Raw genomic sequence first — 26689 nt, 5'->3', positions numbered from 1 at the left:
CAGTCCTATTGTAGCAGCTCAATGGAGTTAACTGGGCTGCGGCTGCTGTGCCGACTGTACCAGTGTGCCCCCTACGCACACGAACAGTGTACCCCAGGACCTCTGTGGTGTTAACAGGGAAGTTCCTGGTTTGGGTGTGTGGACCCTATGGCATTAACAGGGTTCACAGTTATCCTGATCTGAGTGCCATTTAACTCGGGTCCGGTTCATATTATTTTGGAGCCACCAAGCCCTGTATTATCCGCGTGACCTACGGTTTGCCAGCAGCTTCTTTACCATCTTGGAGCATGATGGACCCGACTGGCGATTGGGATATACACCATCTTTATCTTAATCCACCAGTCCCCGTAACACCATGAAAAGATTAAAAATAATTTTAACATATACACGTCAAACAAAGATGTGTCCTGTAGTTAGCATCATTAGCATCACAGGTGATTATAAACTTGTAAACAGTCAGTCTGCTTACTTAAAAGGTGAAAAATAGTCATTATGCTGTTTGGTGTCATGATGTGCACAATGACATACCCACGGGATCTGGGGGATTTACTCATCCCAGGGCCGGTGTAGGGGCTGAGATGTCACAGCGGACAGACCTGGTTCCGTCACCCCGGCGGTGTCAAGAAAGATTAAGGGGTTATTTACAGGAGAGTAAAGTTTGTTTTTGTGATGCCACCTGTTGTTTGCGACTAATATAGGAGCCGCTACTGCGGGAGGTATCCTCTGGGGCCAATGAAAGCACAGCTCAGTTGCTGCAGCTCTCCACAGGCAGAGCTCAGGCCCCAGGGATGTTGGGAGTCACAGTTTCCTTCTGCTGTGCAGCCAAGGCGAAGGTAGGGCATGGGAAGGATTGGATGACACAGAGGTTGCAGTCAAAGTTCTTTACTCACTGAAGTATCACTGCCTCTGGAGTGCCAGGCTCTACCGTCATGGGCTCCAGGCGATCTCGGATAGTCCGGAGGTCAGAGCCGGTGCTTCTCTCTGTAAGTCCTTCCTACTTGCGCTGTGATGTGTGGGTCCCTGTGGCTTGAAGCTACGCGGAGACCCTCTTCCTTATATTGGCTCTGATTCTCACCCATATGACAGGTAGAGCGAGTCCTTTTCTGGTGCATCTCTTGTTTCGCGGCTCCTGGCTCTAGTATGCAGCTGTGCCCCGGGCACTTTGTGGGCCAGGAGACTTTTAATCTTTTGCCTTACGTATTCTGCTGGTGGGATTTGCAGTACCCACACAGCATAGAGCTCTGTACCATTTTTTCTGTGCTTGGTCCTGAGGAAGCTTTTATACAGCTCCCGTCCCAGTGACCATTTTCTCCCCACTCCTCAATTGTTCTTCGTCTATGCCTGTCTTTCTGTCTGTGTGTGTGTTGCTTTACTCCCCCCTCAAGATCATACTCCAAACCCCACGTTCCTGAACTAGTGGACAGGAGGTCCCATACCTTGTCATGGCCACCCCCAGGACCCCACCTTAACCCAGTCCCAGTGGGAGGGCAACTGACTGTGTGTTGTGTGGATGGTGGTGGTTACCGGCAATGACCTCCTCCATACCCAGGATGAATACCGCACCTCAGCTGAGGTGCAGTACCCTGTGGTGACTGAAGCCTCAGGGACGCCACACACAACACTGAACATGGACCAAAGAAAGTTTAGGAAAGCATTGTCTCAGAAGATTAGAGAGAATATTATAGACAAATATGTTAAAGGTAAAGGCTATAAGACAGACCACATATAGCTTGATGTTAGTATAGTTGCACATATAATTCAGGAGGTTTTGGTTTATCGGTCTGTATCCAATGTAACTGGAGATGGCCTCAGGAGGGAAACTGATGAGAAATTGAGCAGATGGATAATATGAATAATAACCAAAAAGCTGACAACAGCTTCCAAAGAGATTAGATATAGACTCCAAATTAAAGATAGATCAGCGTCAGATCACACCATCTGTGTTGCCCATGCCAAAGTCGACTTCATGGAAGATGATCAAGGAGAAAACCCCTGTTAAAAAACAGATAATAAAAAAGTTAAACTGGAATTTGCCAAAAGGCATATTGACAAGCTACAAAGCTTCTGGGAAAATTTCTTAAAGCTCTTTAGTAGGTCACTCAACTCAATGTTCACAGATGCAAAATGAATCATTTTAAGAAAAGAACACTCTACCTACTGTGAAACATGCTGAAGGCTCGGTTATGTTTTGTGGTTGCTTTGCTTTGTACGGTATCTTGAATCTCTGCAGGGATCAATGGTATTTCAAGACCATCAAGGCATTCTGGAGCAAAATATTCTAAGTTTCAGGAAACTTGTTCTGAGGCACAAGTCATGGGTTATTATTATTATTATTATTAGAGCATTTTTTATTCCATGGTGCTTTCCATGAAACTAACAGTGACAGACTAGTATAGAAAGGAAAGATTATCGACTGCTTTGTAGGTCACTGTTAGTAATTTGGAATGGATACACAGTGGAACCTTAGATTATGAGTAGAGTTGAGCGCGGTTCGCGGTTCGAGGTTCTCCAGTTCTAAGCTCGAGTGATTTTTGGGGCTGTTCGAGATCGAACTAGAACTCGAGCTTTTTGCAAAAGCTCGATAGTTCTAGATACGTTCGAGAACGGTTCTAGCAGCAAAAAGCATGGCTTTTTACAGCTACAGTGAGCAGGAGCCATCGCTGGCAGCTTGCCAGAAGCTGGTAACCAAGATAAACATCGGGTATCCAAGCAAAGCGCTTTGGTTAGTAACCCGATGTTTATCTTAGTTACGTGCAGGAAGCCCACACTTTCCCGCTCAGCTCGCCCCGCCCCCTCCTGCCCGCGGCATGTACACATACATACACACACACACACACACACACACACACAAACCCCCCCCCCGCTCGGCTTACCTGCGGTGATGAAGTCCCGCCATCCCGACCTCAGCGCTGTCACTTTCCTCCATGGTCCATGGCCGCCGCCCGCTTGTCACATCACCTTCTCTCGCTTCCGACCCGAGACTGACTAGCGGTGACGTCACGGACCTCTCGCGATACTTGAGGGGAAGGCGCCGGTCATTGAACTCAGGGACAGGGGCTGTCGGCAGTGCTGGAGATCAGCGCAGGTAATGTAACTCGCTGACAGCAGCACTTGTCACCCCCCTGCAGTGACCTGGGCTGACCCATTGATGTTAGCTCAGGTCACTGCACTGCTCTCCCAGCCAATGGGGAACATCCTGCTCTTCATTGACTGGGACAGTGTGGGTCGTCCTGGCAACCCCTTGGATTACAGCAGACCTGGATTTGTTTTTCAATCTAATAAATTGGTTAAAGAGGGAATGTTTTGGGGAGTGTTTTTTCAAATAAAAATGTGTTTGTCGTCTATTTTTTTTATTACTGACTGGGTTGGTGATGTCGGGTATCTGATAGACGCCTGACCTCACCAACCCCAGGGCTTGATGCCAGGTGACATTACACATCTGGTATTAACCCCATATATTACCCCGTTTGCCACCGCACCAGGGAGCGGGATGAGTTGGGGTGAAGCACCAGGATTGGCGCATCTAATGGATGCGCCACTTCTGGGGCGGCTGCGGCCTGCTATTTTTAGGCTGGGGAGAGTCCAATAACCATGGACCTCCCTAGTCTGAGAATATCAGGCCCCAGCTGTCTGCTTTACCTTGGCTGGTGATCCAGTTTTGGGGGACCCCTACGTGTTTTTTTTTTTAAATTATTTATTTAATTTAAAATAACAGCGTGTGGTGCCCTCAGTTTTGGATTACCAGCCAAGGTGAGGTTGCCAGCTGTGGTCTGCAGGCTGCAGCCGTCTGCTTTACCCTAGCTGGCTACAAAACTAGGGGGAACCCTACGTCATTTTTTTTTTCATTTTTTTGGCTAAATACAAAGCTAAGCACCCCTTAGTGCCACATGAAAGGCACCAAAGGGTGCTCCACTTTTTCTCCACTTTTTCTCCACTTTTTCTCCACTTTTTCTCCATTTTTTTCTCCACTTTTTCTCCACTTTTTCTCCACTTTTTCTCCATTTTTTTCTCCACTTTTTCTCCACTTTTTCTCCACTTTTTCTACATTTTTTTCTCCATTTTTTCCAACTTTTTCTCCACTTTTTCTCCACTTTTTCTCCACTTTTTCTCCACTTTTTCTACATTTTTTTCTCCACTTTTTCTCCACTTTTTCTCCACTTTTTCTCCACTTTTTCTCCACTTTTTTTTCCATATTTTTCTCCACTTTTGCTCCACTTTTTCTCCATTTTTTCTCCACTTTTTCTCCACTTTTTCTCCACTTTTTTTCCATTTTTTCTCCACTTTTTCTCCACTTTTTCTCCACTTTTTCTCCATTTTTTTCTCCACTTTTTCTCCACTTTTTCTCCACTTTTTCTCCACTTTTTTTCCATTTTTTTCTCCACTTTTTCTCCACTTTTTCTCCACTTTTTCTCCACTTTTTTTCCATTTTTTTCTCCACTTTTTCTCCACTTTTTCTCCACTTTTTTTCCATTTTTTTCTCCACTTTTTCTCCACTTTTGCTCCACTTTTTCTCCATTTTTTCTCCACTTTTTCTCCACTTTTTCTCCACTTTTGCTCCACTTTTTCTCCATTTTTTCTCCACTTTTTGTCCACTTTTTCTCCACTTTTTTTCCATTTTTTTCTCCACTTTTGCTCCACTTTTTCTCCATTTTTTCTCCACTTTTTCTACACTTTTTCTCCACTTTTTCTCCACTTTTGCTCCACTTTTTCTCCATTTTTTCTCCACTTTTTCTCCACTTTTTCTCCACTTTTTTTCCATTTTTTTCTCCACTTTTGCTCCACTTTTTCTCCATTTTTTCTCCACTTTTTCTCCACTTTGTCTCCACTTTTTTTCCATTTTTTCTCCACTTTTTCTCCACTTTTTCTCCACTTTTTCTCCACTTTTTCTCCTTTTTTTCTCCACTTTTTCAACACTTTTTCTCCACTTTTTCTCCACTTTTTTTCCATTTTTTCTCCACTTTTTCTCCACTTTTTCTCCACTTTTTCTCCACTTTTTCTCCACTTTTTTTCCATTTTTTTCTCCACTTTTTCTCCACTTTTTCTCCACTTTTTCTTCACTTTTTCTCCACTTTTTCTCCATTTTTTTCTCCACTTTTTCTCCATTTTTTCTCCACTTTTTCTCCACTTTTTCTCCACTTTTTCTCCACTTTTTTTCCATTTTTTTCTCCACTTTTTCTCCACTTTTTCTCCACTTTTTCTCCACTTTTTCTCCATTTTTTTTCTCCACTTTTTCTCCATTTTTTGTCTCCAATTTTTCTCCACTTTTACTCCATTTTCTTCTCCACTTTTTCTCCACTTTTTCTCCACTTTTTCTCCACTTTTTCTCCATTTTTTTCTCCACTTTTTCTCCACTTTTTCTCCACTTTTTCTCCATTTTTTTCTCCACTTTTTCTCCACTTTTTCTCCACTTTTTCTCCATTTTTTCTCCACTTTTTCTCCACTTTTTCTCCACTTTTTCTCCACTTTTTCTCCACTTTTTTTTCCATTTTTTTCTCCAATTTTTCTCCACTTTTTCTCCACTTTTTCTCCATTTTTTTTCTCCACTTTTTCTCCATTTTTTTTCTCCAATTTTTCTCCACTTTTTCTCCACTTTTACTCCATTTTCTTCTCCACTTTTTCTCCACTTTTTCTCCACTTTTTCTCCACTTTTTCTCCATTTTTTACTCCACTTTTTCTCCACTTTTTATCCACTTTTTCTCCATTTTTTTCTCCACTTTTTCTCCACTTTTTCTCCATTTTTTTCTCCACTTTTTCTCCACTTTTTCTCCATTTTTTTCTCCACTTTTTCTCCACTTTTTCTCCACTTTTTCTCCACTTTTTCTCCATTTTTTTCTCCACTTTTTCTCCATTTTTTTCTCCACTTTTTCTCCACTTTTTTCCATTTTTTTCTCCACTTTTTCTCCACTTTTTCTCCACTTTTTCTCCACTTTTTCTTCACTTTTTTTCCATTTTTTTCTCCACTTTCTCTCCACTTTTTCTCCACTTTTTCTCCACTTTTTCTCCACTTTTTCTCCATTTTTTTCTCCACTTTTTCTCCACTTTTTCTCCACTTTTTCTCCTCTTTTTCTCCACTTTTTCTCCATTTTTTTCTCCACTTTTTCTCCACTTTTTCTCCACTTTTTCTCCACTTTTTCTCCATTTTTTTCTCCACTTTTTCTCCATTTTTTCTCCACTTTCTCTCCACTTTTTCTCCACTTTTTCTCCACTTTTTCTCCACTTTTTCTCCATTGTTTTCTCCACTTTTTCTCCACTTTTTCTCCACTTTTTCTCCACTTTTTCTCCACTTTTTCTCCACTTTTTCTCCATTTTTTTCTCCACTTTTTCTCCACTTTTTCTCCACTTTTTCTCCATTTTTTTCTCCACTTTTTCTCCACTTTTTCTCCACTTTTTCTCCACTTTTTCTCCATTTTTTTCTCCACTTTTTCTCCACTTTTTCTCCATTTTTTTCTCCACTTTTTCTTTTTTTTTCTCCATTTTTTTCTCCACTTTTTCTCCACTTTTTCTCCACTTTTTCTCCATTTTTTTCTCCACTTTTTCTCCACTTTTTCTCCATTTTTTTCTCCACTTTTTCTCCACTTTTTCTCCACTTTTTCTCCACTTTTTCTCCATTTTTTTCTCCACTTTTTCTCCATTTTTTTCTCCACTTTTTCTCCACTTTTTCTCCACTTTTTCTCCACTTTTTTCCATTTTTTTCTCCACTTTTTCTACACTTTTTCTCCACTTTTTCTCCACTTTTTCTCCACTTTTTTTCCATTTTTTTCTCCACTTTCTCTCCACTTTTTCTCCACTTTTTCTCCACTTTTTCTCCACTTTTTCTCCATTTTTTTCTCCACTTTTTCTCCACTTTTTCTCCACTTTTTCTCCTCTTTTTCTCCACTTTTTCTCCATTTTTTTCTCCACTTTTTCTCCACTTTTTCTCCACTTTTTCTCCACTTTTTCTCCATTTTTTTCTCCACTTTTTCTCCATTTTTTCTCCACTTTCTCTCCACTTTTTCTCCACTTTTTCTCCACTTTTTCTCCATTGTTTTCTCCACTTTTTCTCCACTTTTTCTCCACTTTTTCTCCACTTTTTCTCCACTTTTTCTCCATTTTTTTCTCCACTTTTTCTCCACTTTTTCTCCACTTTTTCTCCACTTTTTCTCCATTTTTTTCTCCACTTTTTCTCCACTTTTTCTCCACTTTTTCTCCACTTTTTCTCCATTTTTTTCTCCACTTTTTCTCCACTTTTTCTCCATTTTTTTCTCCACTTTTTTTCCACTTTTTCTCCACTTTTTCTCCATTTTTTTCTTCACTTTTTTTCCACTTTTTCTCCACTTTTTCTCCACTTTTTTTCCATTTTTTTCTCCACTTCTTCTCCACTTTTGCTCCACTTTTTCTCCATTTTTTCTCCACTTTTTCTCCATTTTTTCTCCACTTTTTCTTCATTTTTTTCTCCACTTTTTCTCCACTTTTTCTCCATTTTTTCTCCACTTTTTCTCCACTTTTTCTCCACTTTTTCTCCATTTTTTTCTCCACTTTTTCTCCATTTTTTTCTCCACTTTTTCTCCACTTTTTCTCCACTTTTTCTCCACTTTTTCTCCACTTTTTTTCCATTTTTTTCTCCACTTTTTCTCCACTTTTGCTCCACTTTTTCTCCATTTTTTCTCCACTTTTTCTCCATTTTTTTCTCCACTTTTTCTCCACTTTTTTCTCCACTTTTTCTCCACATTTTCTCCACTTTTTCTCCACATTTTCTCCACTTTTTCTCTGTTCTTTTTCTATGGTCGGTCTACCCATTAGCTCTGCCATGCATACTGTAGCTCTACACCTACTGCACATGTTACTTTATGATTGACATCTCTTTCATACCAGAGCTGTCTAAGTCTACTCTGACCCCATATTTGTCATTACTATATTGTCCTTGTACTGTATTATGACATTTGTATCATGTGTTTCATTTCTTGCTGTGTTGCAATTTTTTTGCTGCATCCCAATTGTACCTCTACATTGTTCTAGTTTATGTTATTGTTCTCTCACTCTTATGTGATACTGATTATTGTCATTTTTCATGATTACATGCAGATAAGTCCAATCTGACGAAGGCTCAGGCCGAAACGTCATTTGTAACTTGTTTTGGACAAAAACATATATGCTTATGAAAAATTTTTTTTTCTTAATACGGACCAATAAAGAGTGATTTTGCATTACTATCCGTTGTGACTTACTGACTTAGTCTGGGAGATTTAGAGTGCCGAGGTTACTCACTAATTTTATCTATTATTACCTCTGAGCACCTATATACCAGTGAGCAGAGCTTCCTCTACAGTAGTTCTCCTGATTAGGCATGCCCTTACCTCATGAGCAGGGCATTGCAGCTTTGGTAGCAACCATTACGACATGGACTCTGCTGCTGTGGACCCGGGGAGAGTGAGTGCAGATTCATTGCACCCACACTCCTCACATGAAGGGTCCGCACTCCTAGAAAATGGGGGATACGTTCCCTGAGTGTCTCCCCCCCATATTCTAGACGGTCCAGAGTCGTCGTGGGACCCCTTTATTTTTTTTCTTACAATAAATTGGTGAAAGAGGAAATGTTTTGGGGACTGTTTTTTCAAAAAAATTTCTTTTGTCGATTTTTTGTTTTTGTTAGTACTGACAGTTTATGATGTTGGGTATCTAATAGACGCCATGACATCACAAACTGCTGGGCTTGATCTCAGGTGACTTTACAGCTAGTATCAACCCGATTTATTACCCCGTTTGCCACTGCACCAGGGCACGGGATGAGCTGGGGTGAAGCGCCAGGATTTGCACATCTAGTGGATGTGCCACGTCTGGGGTGCCTGCGGCCTGCTATTTTTAGGCTGTGAAGGCCCAATAACTATGGACCTTTCCACCCTGAGAATACCAGACCACAGCTGTCCGCTTTACCTTGGCTGGTGATCCAATTTGGGGGGGACCCTACTTTTATTGTGTAATTATTAATATTTATAAAATAATTATAAAAAAGAGCCTGAGGGGACCTCCACATTGGATCCCCAACCACGGTAAAGCTGCCAGCTGTGGTTTTCAGGCTACAGCCGTCTGCTTTACCCTAGCTGGCTATCAAAAATGGGGGGACCCAACGTCATTTTTTTTTTAACTATTTTTTAAATAGAAAAAATTAATGGGCTTCCCTGTATTTTGATTGCCAACCAAGGTAACGGCAGGCAGATGGGGGTGGCAACCCATAGCTGTCTGCTTTATCTGCGCTGAGAATCAAAAATACCGCGGAGCGCTACGTCATTTTTTTAAAGATTTATTTTTACAGCACTGTGATGTCCAGCAATCAAAATACAGGGAAGCCCATTTTATTTTTAGTTATTTAAATAAATAATTAAAAAAAATATATATAGGCTCCCGCTGCATTTTTTGTATTGCTAGCTAAGGGTAATCCAAGCAGCTACTGGCTGCTAACCCCCACTGATTGGTGTTACCTTCACTGGCAATGGAAAATCCAGGGAAGCATTTTTTATTTTTTTTGCCAAAAAACTAGAAAAAAAAGGACGTGAGCTTCGCCATATTTTTGTATGCTAGCCAGGTACAGCAGGCAGCCACGGGCTGCCTCCAACCCCCAGTTGCCTATTTGTTCCCGGCTGGGAACCAAAAATATAGGGAAGCCCGTTTTTTTTTAATTATTTCACTTATTTCATGAAATAATTAAAAAACAAATGACGTGGGCTTCGCCCCATTTTTGTGTCCAGCCGGGTACAACTAGGCAGCTGGGGATTGGAATCCGCAGCACAGGTTAGTCCGAGGTTTCTGGGCGCCTCTGCTGCGGATTTCAGTCCGCAGCCGTTCCAGAAAATGGCGCTCTCATAGAAGCGCCATCATTTGGCGCTGTATCCAACTCTTCCAACAGCCCTGGAGCCGGGTGGCTTGTTAGGTAATCATGAGTTAATACTGGCTTTGTTTTACTAGCCAGTATTAAGCCAGAGATTCTTAATGTCAGGCACGTTTGACCCGGCCATTAAGAATCTCCAATAAAGGGTTAAAAAAAAACACCACACAGAGAAAAAATACTTTAATAGCAATAAATACACAGACACATTAGAGACTCCATCTTTATTACCCCCTGTCAGCCCTCCACGATCCTGCTCTTCTGTCTTCTTTCTTTCTAGTGTAGTAGTAGTGACGATTGTAGTGAGGATGAGATTCACCAGCTCATCACTTGGGGCTGGGGAACCTCCATCCTCACTACAATCCTCACTAGTGTAGTAGTAGTGACGATTGTAGTGAGGAAGGATGAGATTCACCAGCTCATCACTTGGGGCTGGGGAACCTCCATCCTCACTACAATCATCACTACAATCGGGAAGCAGCGTGCAGCCTTCACTCCGTGAGTGATCACTGCTGGCTGTCAGCGGTAACAGCGGTAACGCTGACAGACGCGTTACCATAGCAACGGTGCTCTCGGAGCCGCGGTTAGCGGTGACGTCACCGCTAACTGCGTTGCTATGGCAACGGTGATCTCCGTTAATGACCGGCTGTGTCAGCCGGTCCCTAACGGAACGGGGAGTCGACCGTGTGCTAGAGCATGTCGCCGGTACACGGCGATACACATATGTGCACCATGTACCGGAGAGATGCACTCGCAGGTCCTACATGACGTGTCATAGTCATGTGACCAGTCTGTAGCCAATGAGATAATAGCCACGTGACTGGTCACATGGCTATTTTGACGTCACGATAGGTCCTGCATCTCTGCTGGCAGTGCAGGTCACCGGGAGGATTCAGCGATCATCGGATGGAATAGCGGCAGGAGACAGAGTGCAGAAGGGATCGCGAGGACCGGTAAGTGTTCTGGCAATGTTTATTAACTGTTTGTGTACATTTATAATGCATTTTTATGTGTTTGTGATTGCCTCCCATTATAGCCTATACGTCCGAATTCGGTTCGTCGAACGTTCGACGAGCCGAACTCGAACGGGACCCCCGTTCGGCGAACCAGCCTCGAGCCGAAGCGGGACCGGTTCGCTCATCTCTAATTATGAGCATAACTCGTTTCGAGAGTGTGGTCTTAAACCAAGTTACTTTTATATCAAAGCAAATTTTCCTATAAGAAATAATTGAAACACAGACAATTGCAAATCCCAAAAATATTTACTGCATATAAATAAACGTATTATTACAGTAATACAATATAATATACTGTATTCATATAAAATTATTACAGTACACTAATACAAAATACTGTACAGTAAAAAGCATATAATTGAATTGTATATTAAACAATAGAATTGTAAGTGTGCAGGAGGTACAGTATAATCAATGTACTGTACAGGTTAGCAGAAAAAGTACAATACTATATCCACAAATGTAAATTGATAGACATGCTATATAGTTTATACTAAACTGTACAATGGTATATTACATACAGTACATATATACAGAGAGCAATATCAGGGACAAAAAGAAAGATTGGTATCCGTTCACCTGTAGCCAAAGGAGGGGTCACCGTATCCAGGACTCATGCAAGGGAGAGGGTATACTGGCAATCCAGATTGTAGACAGAGGGTAATCCAGCAACAAACTAAGACTGACTAAGAGCCATTGGGTTCGAAATGCATCCTCTCTGACAGTTGTTTATACCCTGTTTGGACCTTTTTTTAAATGGATTTTAATTTGATTTAATAAAATTTTTGGATTTTAATATCCCTTGGACTTTGTTGCTGGATTACCCTCTATATATATGTCACGCTCCCCGGGTCCTCGGCTCCCCTCCCCGGGTCCTCTGCTCCGCTCCCCAGGTCCTCAGCTCCGCTCCCCGGCTCACCTGCCACGCTCCCCGCTCTCCAGCCTCCGGTGCCCGTCCTTCCCAGGCCCCCTGGTCTCCGATCCCGGCGTCCGACGGCTTCCCAGGTCCTGGCCGGCTCCCCTGCGTCCTCCTCTCAGCTTCCTTCCCTGGCTTCTGGCACCCGGGCCGCGCGCATGCGCATTAGGGCGCGCGCGCGGTCACTGACCCTTTCTTAAAGGGCCAGCGTCCATTAACAGGAAATGATGCAGAACAGGTACAGGGTATAAAGGGGATATTGTCCAAGGGGGCGGGGCCTGATCTTCGTGTTTTCCCAAGCTAGGAGTCAGGTCTCCTTGTGTTTTGTGAGATACTTACCTCTCTATCTTCTAGAGCCGATCCTGCATCGCCATCCGGTCCTGCGGTACCTCGAACCCCGAACGCTGCCCATCTGCCATCCTGACAGTCCGTACCATCTCGGATCCCTGCGGTGACCCGTCATCTCGCTCCAACGGTTCCGGACCCCGCCTGACACCATCACGGCTTCCGAACCTGAGATCCGTCACCCGGACCACCATCAGTGACCTCGTGGTCCCAGGGACTTCTCCGTATTCTCCCAGTGCACGGACTGTCCTGCTACCTACAGTGCTCCGGCTGCCGGACTCCTTTCCCTCATCCAGGAGTTCAGCCCAGTGGATCCACCTCCAGGGTCTACCCGTCCATCTGGCCCTAACAGTAAGATCAGGCCATGGATCCCGCCGAAGCACTAGCGGCCTTGCATGAGGAACTCCAACGCCAGCGTGAAGTTCAGACCCGCATGCTGAACTTTATGACTTCTGTGGACACCCGCCTGACCACGCTACAAGCGGCAGTCACGTCTTCAACATCCCGAGCCTCCACTAGTCAAGCCACGACCCCCGCTCCCGTGGCTGCCTCTTCGGATGCTTCCAGACTGCGTTTGGCCTCACCACCCCGGTACGCCGGAGATCCCAAGACCTGCAGGGGGTTTATAAACCAATGCTCCCTCCATTTCACGCAGCTGCCACATCTGTTTGCCTCCGACCAAGCCAAGGTCGCCTTCATCATGTCTCACCTAGAGGGCGAGGCACTGGCGTGGATGAACCCCTTGTGGGAGAAGGAGGAACCTATGACCAAGAACCTCCAGGAGTTCCTGCAGGCCTTTCGCAGCACCTTTGACGAACCCGGACGCGCCTCCGCGTCTGCGTCATCACTTCTCCGGTTACGTCAGGGAACACTGACGGTGGGTCAATACGCCATCCGTTTCCGCACCTTGGCGTAAGAACTCGGGTGAAATAACGAGGCCCTAACCGCCGCCTTCTGGGAAGGACTATCGGGTCGAATCAAAGATGAGCTGGCTGGACGTGATGTACCGTCCACCCTGGACGCCCTGATTACCCTAGCGACTCGAGTGGACATACGCTTTCAGGAGCGGTCCAAAGAGGTATCCCGTGAGAGACGTCCGGTACGTCATTCCTCTCCTGCACGGAAGCCCGCCGTACTCCAGTCAACGGCCTCTGGTGTCTCCGTCCATGAGCCCATGCAGATCCACCGTGTGCGACAGTCTGAACAACGTCGAGCAGAGCGGCTCGCCAAGGGTCTCTGCTTTTACTGCGGAGAGGGCACACACCTGCTACGCACCTGTCCAGAGAGGCCGGGAAACTCCAAAGCCTAGGGTTGGTAGGAGAGGCCACCCTAGGTGCTGGGACTCTCTCAGACCCAGTTACATGGACTGTGCAAGTAACAACGGGAGAGACGCGGTTTACGGCTGAGGCGTACCTCGATTCTGGGGCAGCAGGCAACTTCATCCAGCAGGCCACGGTGGACAAGTACCGGGTGCCTGTTACTCCACTCGACAAGCCCCTCGTGATTGCCTCTGTGGATGGGAGACCTCTCTCTGACACCATCTCCTGGATCACCAAGCCGCTTGAACTGCGTTTCGGTGCTCTGCATACCGAGAACATCGCTCTCTACGTCCTCCCACATATGTCACATCAAATTCTGCTGGGCCTTCCCTGGTTGGGGACACACGAGCCTTCAGTCAGCTGGGGCACTGGCGATATTACTCGATGGGGGTCTTCTTGCCATGAGAGGTGTCTGAAGACCATACAACCCATCCGGCGACCTCCGGTTCCCGAGTCCCTACCGGGACTGCCCTCAGCCTATTGGTCCTTCGTGGACGTCTTTGACAAGAAGGAGTCCGAAGTACTTCCACCACATCGTCCTTACGATTGTGCCATTGACCTGCTCCCGGGAACTACACCACCTCGAGGACGGATATATCCACTCTCTCCAGCCGAAACAAGGGCCATGTCTACGTACATCACAGAGAGCCTGGCTAAGGGATTCATCCGGAGATCCTCCTCTCCTGCTGGAGCAGGCTTCTTCTTCGTAAAGAAGAAAGAGGGTGACCTACGCCCATGTATAGACTACCGGGGATTGAACCTGATCACCGTGAAAAACAAGTACCCCCTGCCGCTCATCCCCGAATTGTTTGATCGGCTCAGAGGAGCTCGTGTGTTCACCAAGTTGGATCTTCGGGGTGCCTACAACCTGGTCCGTATCCGCTCAGGGGATGAATGGAAGACCGCGTTCAACACTCGCGATGGGCACTACGAATACTGCGTGATGCCCTTCGGCCTGTGTAATGCACCAGCTGTCTTCCAAGAATTAGTGAACGATGTGTTTCGGGACCTTCTCTACGTCTGTGTGGTGGTATATCTGGACGACATCCTTGTCTTCTCTCCGGACCTCCAGACCCACCGAGAGAACGTGCAACTGGTTCTACAACGACTGAGAGAGAATCGTCTGTACGCCAAGTACGAGAAGTGCGTCTTCGAACAGTCTTCTCTCCCCTTCCTGGGGTACCTCATCACCGATACCGGACTGCAGATGGATCCCAAGAAGGTCTCCTCCATTCTCAACTGGCCTCCTCCTTCTGGACTGAAGGCAATCCAACGCTTTCTGGGATTCGCTAACTATTACCGCCAGTTCATTCCTCACTTCTTGGCTCTGACTGCTCCTCTCTCCGCCTTGACCAAGAAGGGGGCTAATCCAAAGGACTGGTCACCTGCGGCCGACGCCGCGTTTGGCGCTCTAAAGCGAGCCTTTGCCTCCTCTCCTGTACTCCACCGTCCAGAGTTAAACCGCCAGTTCACCTTGGAGGTGGATGCCTCCTCCTCGGGAGCCGGAGCAGTGCTCATGCAGAAGTCCTCCTCCGGGAAGATGGTGACGTGCGGTTTCTTCTCCAAGAGCTTCTCCACGCCTGAACGCAATTACACCATCGGTGACCGAGAGCTATTGGCGGTCAAACTGGCTCTGGAGGAATGGCGCTATCTTCTGGAAGGAGCAGTGTACCCTGTCATTGTTTACACGGACCACAAAAACCTGGAATACCTGCGGACTGCTCAGCGACTGAACCCACGGCAAGCCAGGTGGTCCTTGTTCTTTGCCCGGTTCGACTTCCAGCTTCATTTCCGACCCGCAAACAAGAATGTACGCGCTGATGCCTTGTCTAGGTCTTTCGTGCCCATGGAACAGGAGGAAGAGACATCTCAACCCATCATCTGTCCAAGCAAGATTATTCCGGTGACTCCTGTCACCCTGGCCCAGATACCGCCCGGGAAGACCTATGTCTCTGAGACAGACAGGCAAAAAGTGTTACACTGGGGTCATGCCTCGAAAACAGCCGGTCATGCAGGTCAGAAGAAAACATGGAGCGCTATTGTACGTCATTACTGGTGGCCATCCCTGCGCACGGACGTCGCCTCTTTTGTCTCTGCCTGCTCCTCCTGTGCCAGGAACAAGACACCCAAACACCTGCCATACGGCCGTCTTCTGCCTCTGCCCATACCCTCAGTTCCCTGGCAACACATAGCGATGGACTTTATTACGGACTTGCCATTGTCCTCCGGACACACAGTCATATGGGTCGTGGTGGATCGATTCTCTAAAATGGCCCATTTCGTTCCTATGGCTGGATTGCCCTCTGCTCAGGAACTCGCGGACGCCTATATACATCACATCTTCCGCTTGCATGGCTTCCCATCACACATCGTGTCCGACAGAGGAACTCAGTTTACCTCCCGCTTCTGGAGGGCTCTCTGCAAACATCTGGGAGTGACTCTAGACTTTTCATCTGCCTACCATCCTCAGTCTAATGGCCAAGTGGAGAGGATCAATCAAATATTGACATCTTTCTTACGTCACTACGTGAACGCCCATCATGACGATTGGTCCACGCTTCTTCCTTGGGCAGAATTCTCCCATAATCACCACATCAGTGAGTCGTCCTCCAGCTCTCCTTCCATGTCGTTTACGGACTCCAGCCCTCCGTCCCATTGCCGGTATCCCCTTCTTCGGATGTCCCTGCTGCTGATACTGTAGCCCGTGACTTTGCAACCATTTGGGACTCTGTCAAGGCGTCCCTTGGGCGTGCTTCCCTACGGATGAAACGACACGCAGACAAGAGACGTCTGGACCCTCCGTGTTTCTCTCCTGGAGATCTCGTCTGGCTTGCTTCCAAGTACGTCCGCTTGAAGATACCATCATACAAGCTGGGTCCTCGCTACATCGGGCCGTTTAAAGTCCTCAACAAGATCAATGAGGTCTCCTACAAGCTACAGCTCCCGGCCACGATGAGGATACCCAACTCATTCCACGTCTCCCTGCTCAAGCCGGTTGTCCTTGGTCTCTTCTCCGCTGCTGCCAGTCCGGCTCCTCCACCTATTGCCGATGACGACATCTATGCGGTAAGGGATATCGTGGCCATGAAGACCGTACGAGGTCGACAGTTCTTCCTGGTGGACTGGGAGGGGTATGGTCCTGAGGATAGGTCCTGGGAGCCCAGGGAGAACGTGGGCACTCCTCTGATCCGTGCCTTCATGTCCCGGTTGCGGGGAGGGGGGCGTGGGGGGGGTACTGTCACGCTCCCCGGGTCCTCGGCTCCCCTCCCCGGGTCCTCTGCTCCGCTCCCCGGGTCCTCAGCTCTGCTCCCCGGCTCACCTGCCACGCTCCCCGCTCTCCAGCCTCCGGTGCCCGTCCTTCCCAGGCCCCCTGGTCTCCGATCCCGGCGTCCGACGGCTTCCCAGGTCCTGGCCGGCTCCCCTGCGTCCTCCTCTCAGCTTCCTTCCCTGGCTTCTGGCACCCGGGCCGCGCGCATGCGCATTAGGGCGCGCGCGCGGTCACTGACCCTTTCTTAAAGGGCCAGCGTCCATTAACAGGAAATGATGCAGAACAGGTACAGGGTATAAAGGGGATATTGTCCAAGGGGGCGGGGCCTGATCTTCATGTTTTCCCAAGCTAGGAGTCAGGTCTCCTTGTGTTTTGTGAGATACTTACCTCTCTATCTTCTAGAGCCGATCCTGCATCGCCATCCGGTCCTGCGGTACCTCGAACCCCGAACGCTGCCCATCTGCCATCCTGACAGTCCGTACCATCTCGGATCCCTGCGGTGACCCGTCATCTCGCTCCAACGGTTCCGGACCCCGCCTGACACCATCACGGCTTCCGAACCTGAGATCCGTCACCCGGACCACCATCAGTGACCTCGTGGTCCCAGGGACTTCTCCGTATTCTCCCAGTGCACGGACTGTCCTGCTACCTACAGTGCTCCGGCTGCCGGACTCCTTTCCCTCATCCGGGAGTTCAGCCCAGTGGATCCACCTCCAGGGTCTACCCGTCCATCTGGCCCTAACAATATACAGAGAGTTACCTCCAGATCAGGTCAGAGCGTGGTGAAAGGACAGAATCGGAAGTGTTGCTCTTATTGCAAATCATTGCTCTTAAAACAAGTTACACATTTTTAAAACGTTTTGCTTGTCTTGAAAAATGCCCATAAACCAAGTTACTCTTAATCCCAGGTTCTACTGTATTGAGGAAGTTTGAGCAAATTAAGGGATATACAAAGGGGAGAAGAAAAGAAGTAGCAATGAAAGAGATGAATTAATTGAGCAGAAGAGTTTAGCATGTGCTAGAAAAGTGGAAGAATGTTAGCCGTAAATTGTCTGTTATACACTTAAGTATTCCAACATGGGTAAAAGTTAAATAAAGTCTTTATCAATACAGCTGCACTTGCATCCTCTGTTCCTAGTATCCCTAGCTGCACTGCACCCAATGGCTCCTGCAAAACTCTTTAACTCTGAAAATAGATATTAGATAAAGCATCAGCCTTAACATCCTTTGATCCAGGGAGATAAGTCACTATAAAATCAAACTTGTTAAAAATAGAGCCCACTGGACCTGTCTAGTGTTTAACTGAATCAACATACAGTACTTTTTCATCATCAGGCAGTACCATTTTCTTATGTTTAGCTCATCCATTCCTCAAAGGCTCTTTTAACCACCAGAAGATCACGGTTACCTATATCATACTTTGACTTTGATAACTGAGAAGAAAAAAAACATGGATGAAAGTACCAGTGTTTTTTTGTGAGAGAACAGCCCCATCCTCACAGAGTAAGCATCTACCTCGACCACGAAAGGCAGATCAACCTTGAGAACATGTCTGTTCCCTTCTTGGTCATATCTGCTAAAGGTTGGTTATGACCGAGAAGTTCATAATGAGCTTCTAAAATAAATTATCAAAAACCTAATAATCTCTGCAATGGTTTAAAATTACTAAATTGCACACAATTAAGGACGATCTGTATCTTATCCATTGGGTTTCAAGGAGCAACATTGTACTCCTGGTGACAAGGCTGCCATTGATGACACTAGACTGCCAGATATCTTCTTTTTTATCTCATCATATCATTTTTACTTTACAGCTTCAGCTGCTGCCACTGCCACTGCAGAGCTAAGCTATTCACACTTCTCCTGGCTTCCAGCTGTGTTTTATAGTACTCGATTTTACAACTGTTTCTGCTGCTATTGTTACTGGCACTAGACAGTCAGATATCTCCTTGACTACCCTGTCATATTTTTAGTTTATGCAGCTTCTGTTACTTGCATTGCCTCTGCACAGCCACACCAGACTCACATATCCTTGATGTGCTTTATAGTCTTGAGCTTTGTTCACACGATGCATTTGTGCAGCGTTTTTATTAATGCCAATTAAAGCTGCTTTTAACAGTACCAGCAACACCTTTGAGATTTCAGAATTCTCAAATTGCTTTTTACCATTGTCAGAGAAACTCAAAGATTGCATATCTTCACCAGAGGAACCTGAAGAAAGAATATCATTGCCAAAGGAATCTGAAGAGTGAATATCATCGACAAAGTAATCCAAAGACCAAACACCATCACTGTAAGAGGATCAGTCTACGAAGTCAAGCAACAAAGATTGGACACTGATAATTAGATACGGAAAATTGGACATTTGTTCCTGGACAACATATACTTATATATCTAATTATCCTTGAATACTGTAACTATTTGCACATATCTTCTTTGGTGGTGGGTCTCCCAGGTTTGGCGATTGGCTTAAGGGAGATATTAGGGAGAGACGACGTGGAGCGGGGGGTACCCAATAATTTATGGTACACCTCCGCTGGTAGGTAGGAGTAAGGGAGGGAGAGATAGGTCATCCCCTAAACCACGTTATATTGAGCCTAAACTAAACTAGTGCAACTACTAATGTTGCCCCTACCTTGAGAACAGGAAATTATTTGCACTGTCCCCACCAATTGAGTCTATCACCCTTTTTCCACTCACTGTAATTTATCACTGTAGTTATCCTGGATGAGCAGTGGTTTTATATCTACATTTTTAATATTAATTGAATAAAAATTGTTTTTAGGAGTTTTTTCCTTTTGGTTTTGTGGTATAATAACTCCTATTAGTATATGGTAGTTGGTTTACATTTGTTCCTGGACAATATCTAAGTGAGCTGTTCAGGTACTTCTAACTTGACATATGGTATAGTACCATATATTGTACTGAGCAAGAGAGAACAGCTAATTACTAAACTCAACTGTTTAGTGAACAACCAACATAGATATGATATGAGTCTAGGTTTTTCTGTTTAATTGCACACTGTGACAATAAGTAGGATGAAAACAATGCTCTCCTGACAGAAGCACCAATGTTGGGTTATTTTTAAGAGATTCCATGTACTTGACCAAGTCAAGTGCAACTGTGAAATGTGTCAACTGCCATAAAAGACATATATGTCTTTTTGCAAATTGCCAATGGGACTTCATATATATTGCTTTAAAAATTGGCTTTCTTCTTCTTCCAAAAAGGTAAGATTTGTGCAGTATATAACTTAAAGTTGTCTTGTGGACAGATTCTTCCCCTTGAGCTGTGTATCTTTCCAGCCCTCTTTGCTGCCTTTCTAACTGGAACATGATGAAACCGAACACCAGTCGCTCAAATGCGTAGCCCATGCCACTATGTTTATACCTCCACCCTTTTTATTGCCAAACATGAACTAAAACAGTTCTTTTAAATATGGATTTAAATAAAAAGTAAATTTTATGCAATCCAGAATTTGGATTACTGCTGGATATTTTTCCTTCCTTATTTGAATTCATCAGGTGTTACCTTCACTCTGTCCGTGCGGAATTCTTTGGATAAAAATTTGACATCTTGAAAGGAAGGTAAGCTGGATCTACCACAGTTTTTTTTTCTAGTTTATCGTCTCCTTGGATGGTTTCTTATGGATATCTGTTTAGGTGGACAGTCATACCGTTATAGTTTTGCAGTTGTGCCAAACTTCATTTTTGGATCAAAGACTAAGCAGGGCTCTGTGAAATGTTTAGCATTTGGGCTACTGTTTTAAAACCTAACCATGCTTTATTCTTCTCCAAAACTTCATCCCTGATCTGTATGGTGTTTCTTGATTTTCCTGATGCTATTTGATCCATAATGTTCTCAAAGTAGCCTCTGAGGACTTCAAGAAATAGCTGTAGATAAAAATCAGAATAAATTACACATAGATGGACTCATTTTTTTATGGGAATCTGTCAGGTGATTTTGTAGTACAATACTAATGTTATCTTTAAATAGAGCTTAAAGGCCCAGTCACACACAACGACTTACCAGCGATCCCGAAAACGATGCGATCTGATAGGGATCGCAGGTAAGTCGCTGGGAGGTCGCAGGTGAGATGTCACACAGATAGATCTTACCAGCGATGCAGAAACAATACAGGTCGCAGTAGCGACCTGTATAACGATCTCAGCAGTCACTGTGATCCTGTCACACAGTGTCAAACACAGCGATGTGTCCTGCCCAGCAGGACATCACCTTTGAAGAAAATGGCCTGGACCATTCTGCAACGACTAGAGATCTCACAGCAGGGGCCTGATCGCTGGTAGGTGTCACACATAACAAGATCGTTAACGGGATCGCTAATGCGTCACCAAACGGTGACTCATCTGCGATCTCGCTAGCGATCTCGTTATGTGTGACGGTACCTTTAGGAGACCTTTCATAATCAGTAACTTTTATAGCTGTACGTTATCTACTTATCTTGCTTTAAGCTCCTTAAGCTAGGGTCAAATGTAGCGACGCAGCAGTGATCACGACGACGACCTGACCTTATCAGTATCGCTGCTGCAACGTTACATGGTCGCTGGTGAGCTGTTAAACAGGCTGATCTCACCAGCAACCAGTGACCAGCCCCCAGCCAGCAGCGATGCGTGGAAGCGATGCTGCGCTTGGTAACTAAGGTAAATATTGGGTAACCAAGCAAAATGCTTCGCTGTTTACCTGATATGTACATTGGTTACCAGCGCACACCGCTTAGCGCTGGCTCCCTGCACTTGTAGCCAGAGTACACATCGGGTTAATAAGCAAACCTTTGCTTATTTACCCGATGTGTACTCTGGCTACGCATGCAGGGAGCAGGGAGCTGGCACTGGCAGGCTGAAAGCGGCGGACGCTAGCAACCAAGGTAAATATCGGGTAACCAAGCAAGACACTTCGCTTGGTTACCCGATGTTTTCCTTGGTTACAGCTTACCGCAGGCTGCCAGAAGCCGTTTCCCTGCTCCCTGCACGTTCAGTTCGTCGCTCTCTCGCTGTCACACACAGCGATGTGTGCTTCACAGCAAGAGAGCAACGTCCAAAAAATGGTCCAGGACATTCAGCAATGACCGGCGACCTCACAGCAGGGGCCAGGTCATTGCTGGATGTCACACACAGCGACATCGCTAGCAAGGTCGCTGCTACGTCACAGAAAATGGTGACTTAGCAGCGACATTGTCGTCGCTGTCGTTGTGTGTGACATGACCATTAGAATTCAGAGTGACCTAGTAGCTAGTCAAGCATATTTAAATAAAATTTGCATATTTGTTGTTGCCCCTACCCACCTCTTAGTGCACTCATTATCACTGCTAAGAGATGGGAGGGAGTATGTGTGATGGCAGCAGTTTGAATTCAGTTCAGATTTACTATCACTGATTCCACCACTTAGAGGTGGGAGGAGGGAGCAGGGAATATGTAGTTTCTAGTTACATGCTTGACTAGCTACTACATCACACTGAATTCTATGGAGCTTAAAACAAAATAATATTATAACGTAGAGTTATACAAGTTATTGATTTTGAATCTCCTTAAGCCCTCTTTAAAGGTAACATTAGTATTGTACAGTCATGGCCAAAAGTTTTGAGAATGCTACAAATATTAACGTTTACAAAGTCTACTGCTTAAGTTTTTCTATTGGCAATTTGCATATACTCCAGAATGTCATAAAGAGTGATCAGCTTAACAGCACTTACTTGCAAAGTCAATATTGGCTAAGAAAATGAACTTTAACCCCAAAACACATTTCAACATCATTGCATTCCTGCCTTAAAAGGAGCAGCTAACATTGTTTTAGTGATTGTTCCATTAACACAGATGTGGGTGTTGATGAGGACAGGGCTGGCGATCAATCAGTCATGATTAAGTAAGAATGACACCACTGGACACTTTAAAAGGAGGCTGGTGCTTGGTATCATTGTTTCTCTTCAATTAACCATGGTTATCTCTAAAGAAACACGTGCAGCCATCATTGCTCTGCACAAAAATAGCCTAACAGGGAAGAGTATTGCAGCTACAAAGATTGCACCTCAGTCAACAATCTATCGCATCATCAAGAACTTCAAGGAGAGAGCTTCCATTGTTGCCAAAAAGGCTCCTGGGCGCCCAAGAAGGACAAGCAAAAGCCAGGACCGTATCTTAAAACTGTTTCAGATGCGGGATCGGACTACCAGCAGTGCCAAGCTTGCTCAGCAATGGCAGCAGGCTGGTGTGAGTGCTTCTGCACGCACTGTGAGGCGGAGACTCTTTGAGCAAGGCCTGGTTTCAAGGAGGGCAGCAAAGAAGCCACTTCTCTCCAGAAAAAAACATCAGTGACCGACTGATATTCTGCAAAAGGTACAGGGAGTGGACTGCTGAGGACTGGGGTAAAGTCATTTTCTCAGATGAATTCCCTTTTCGATTGTTTGGGACATCTGGAAAACAGCTTATTAGGAGAAGAAGAGGTGAGCGCTACCACCAGTCTTGTCTCATGCCAACTGTTAAGCATCCTGAAACGATTCATGTGTGGGGTTTCTTCTCAGCCAAGGGAATTGGCTCACTCACTGTCTTGCCTAAAAACACAGCCATGAATAAAGAATGGTACCAGAATGTCCTCCAAGAGCAACTTCTCCCAACTGTCCAAGAGCAGTTTGGCACCCAACAATGCCTTTTCCAGCATGATGGAGCACCTTGACATAAAGCAAAGGTGATCACTAAATGGCTCATGGAACAAAACATAGAGATTTTGGGTCCATTGCCTGGAAACTCCCCAGATCTTAATCCCATTGAGAACTTGTGGGTAATCATCAAAAGACGAGTGCAAGAATGGACAGCTATCAGTCAGGATTTGGTCCAGAAGTTGATTGAGAGCATGCCAGGGAGAATTGCAGAGGTCCTGAAGAAGAAGGGTCAACACTGCAAATATTAACTTGCTGCATTAACTCATTCTAACTGTCAATATAACCTTTTGGTACTCATAATATGATTGCAATTATATTTCTGGATGTGATGAAAATATCAGACAAACACAATTAAAAACCAGAGGGCCACAGATCATGTGAAAATATAATTTTGGTGTCATTCTCAAAACTTTTGACCATGACTGTAGTACAAAATCACCTATAATAATATTTTTTTATTTATATAGTGCCAACATATTCCGTAGTGCTTTACAATTCAGAGGGGACATGTACAGACTATGAGACATTACAGAATAACAAAACTGAACAGACACCAAGAAGAGTGAGGGCCCTGCTCACAATCTTATAATCTATGAGGAAATAAGGATGGTGCAAAGGGTAAATTGGGGGAGGGGGAAGCTTGCATATGTGGTCCGGCCATCAATATAAAAGGGGATTCAAATGCAGCTACAGAAACAGAGTGTAAAAAAGTACATGAAGAGGAATACAACCAGAAGATACAGGGGACAAGAATTGGAAGAAAATTTTGTGATGGGCAAAATGGGAATAGTTAGATGAATGAGGTAAGGTGATAGGCTAGTCCATTCATGGCGAACCTTTTACAGGCCGAGTGCCCAAACTGTAGCCCTAAACGCAATTTTTTTTCCGAAGTGCCAACCAATCCTATTATGTAAATAATTAATTGTAATCTTACCTTTGCTGTCTTCTCTTCTCTTCAGCAGGGGGCATCACGCTCATGCTTACCACACATTGAAGCTGAGCCCTTGCCCTTTCCAGACACAGCAGTTGGATTGATCTTTCTGGAAAAAATTGCAGCATATTAGACAGAGATTTTAGACTGGAATGCAATCAGATGTCACCCTGTAATCCACATCTACATTTGAAAGTCTGAACATCTTGAAATCCCATAAAGACGTATGAGTGGCTCCCCTCCCCATCATTGTGTAGTTCTGTCCCCTTCCTCGGCCACTTCCTGGTAAACATGTCCCCCATCCTGATATATATTTCCTACATTCTGGTATATTTGTCCCTATCACGGCCCCATCATGGTAAATGTCCTCCATCCTGGTAAATGTTACCCATTCTGGCATGTTCCCCCATGCTGGTAAATGTACCCCATCGTGACATATTGCCCATCCTTGTAAATGTTCCCCCCTCATGGCATGTACCCCATTCCTGGTAAATGTCCTCGATCCTGGTAAATATTCCCCCATCCCGGCATGTACCACATTCCTGGTAAATGTACTCCATCCTGGTAAATGTTCCCAATCCTGGTTAATTTACCCCCATCCAGGTAAATGTACCCCTTCCTTGTAAATGTACCCTATCGTGGCATGTTTCCTCCATCTTGACAGGCATGTTTCCTCCATCCTGGCAGGCATGTTTCCTCCATCCTGGCATGCATGTTTCCTCCATCCTGGCATGCATATTTCCTCCATCCTGGCATGCATATTTCCTCCATCCTGGCATGCATGTTTCCTCCATCCTGACAGGCATGTTTCCTCCATCCTGGCATGCATGTTTCCTCCATCCTGGCATGCATGTTTCCTCCATCCTGGCATGCATGTTTCCTCCATCCTGGCATGCATGTTTCCCCCATCCTGGCACGCATGTTTCCTCCATCCTAGCACGCATGTTTCCTCCATCCTGGCATGCATGTTTCCTCCATCCTGGCATGCATGTTTCCTCCATCCTGGCATGCATATTTCCTCCATCCTGGCATGCATATTTCCTCCATCCTGGCATGCATGTTTCCTCCATCCTGACAGGCATGTTTCCTCCATCCTGGCATGCATGTTTCCTCCATCCTGGCATGCATGTTTCCTCCATCCTGGCATGCATGTTTCCTCCATCCTGGCATGCATGTTTCCTCCATCCTGGCATGTATGTTTCCTCCATCCTGGCATGCATGTTTCCTCCATCCTAGCATGCATGTTTCCTCCATCCTGGCATGCATGTTTCCTCCATCCTGGCATGCATGTTTCCTCCATCCTGGCACGCATGTTTCCTCCATCCTGGCATGTATGTTTCCTCCATCCTGGCATGCATGTTTCCTCCATCCTGGCATGCATGTTTACTCCATCCTGGCATGCATGTTTCCTCCATCCTGGCATGCATGTTTCCTCCATCCTGGCATGCATGTTTCCTCCATCCTTGCATTCACGTTTCCTCCATCCTGCCATGCACGTTTCCTCCATCCTGCCATGCACGTTTCCTCCATCCTGGCATTCATGTTTCCTCCATCCTGCCATGCTCATTTCCTCCATCCTGCCATGCACGTTTCCTCCATCCTGCCATGCACGTTTCCTCCATCCTGGCATGCACGTTTCCTCCATCCTGGCATGCACGTTTCCTCCATCATGGCATTTATGTTTCTTCCATCATGGCATGCATGTTTCCTCCATCCTGGCATGCATGTTTCCTCCATCCTGGCATGCATGTTTCCTCCATCCTGGCATGCATGTTTCCTCCATCCTGCCATGCACGTTTCCTCCATCCTGCCATGCACGTTTCCTCCATCCTGCCATGCACATTTCCTCCATCCTGGCATGTATGTTTCCTCCATCCTGGCATGTATGTTTCCTCCATCCTGGCATGCATGTTTCCTCCATCCTGCCATGCACGTTTCCTCCATCCTGGCATGCTTGTTTTCTCCATCCTGGTATGCATGTTTCCTCCATCCTGGCATGCATGTTTCCTCCATCCTGGTATGCATGTTTCCTCCATCCTGGCATGTATGTTTCCTCCATCCTGGCATGTACGTTTCCTCCATCCTGGCATGTATTTTTCCTCCATCCTGGCATGTATGTTTCCTCCATCCTGGCATGCATGTTTCCTCTATCCTGTCATGCATGTTTCCTCCATCCTCACATGCATGTTTCCTCCATCCTCACATGCATGTTTCCTCCATCCTGGCATGCAATGTTCCCCATCCTGGCATGCATGTCCCCCCCCATGCTGGCAAGCATGTTTCCCCCCCATCCTGGCATGCATGTCCCCACCCCATGCTGGCATGTGCGTTCCCCCTCCTTCACCCCATGCTGGGGCATGTG

This window comes from Anomaloglossus baeobatrachus, chromosome 2, assembly GCF_048569485.1.
Source record: "Anomaloglossus baeobatrachus isolate aAnoBae1 chromosome 2, aAnoBae1.hap1, whole genome shotgun sequence".
In the NCBI taxonomy this organism is placed as follows: Eukaryota; Metazoa; Chordata; class Amphibia; order Anura; family Aromobatidae; genus Anomaloglossus; species Anomaloglossus baeobatrachus.
Note: the sequence above shows the minus strand (reverse complement) of the source record.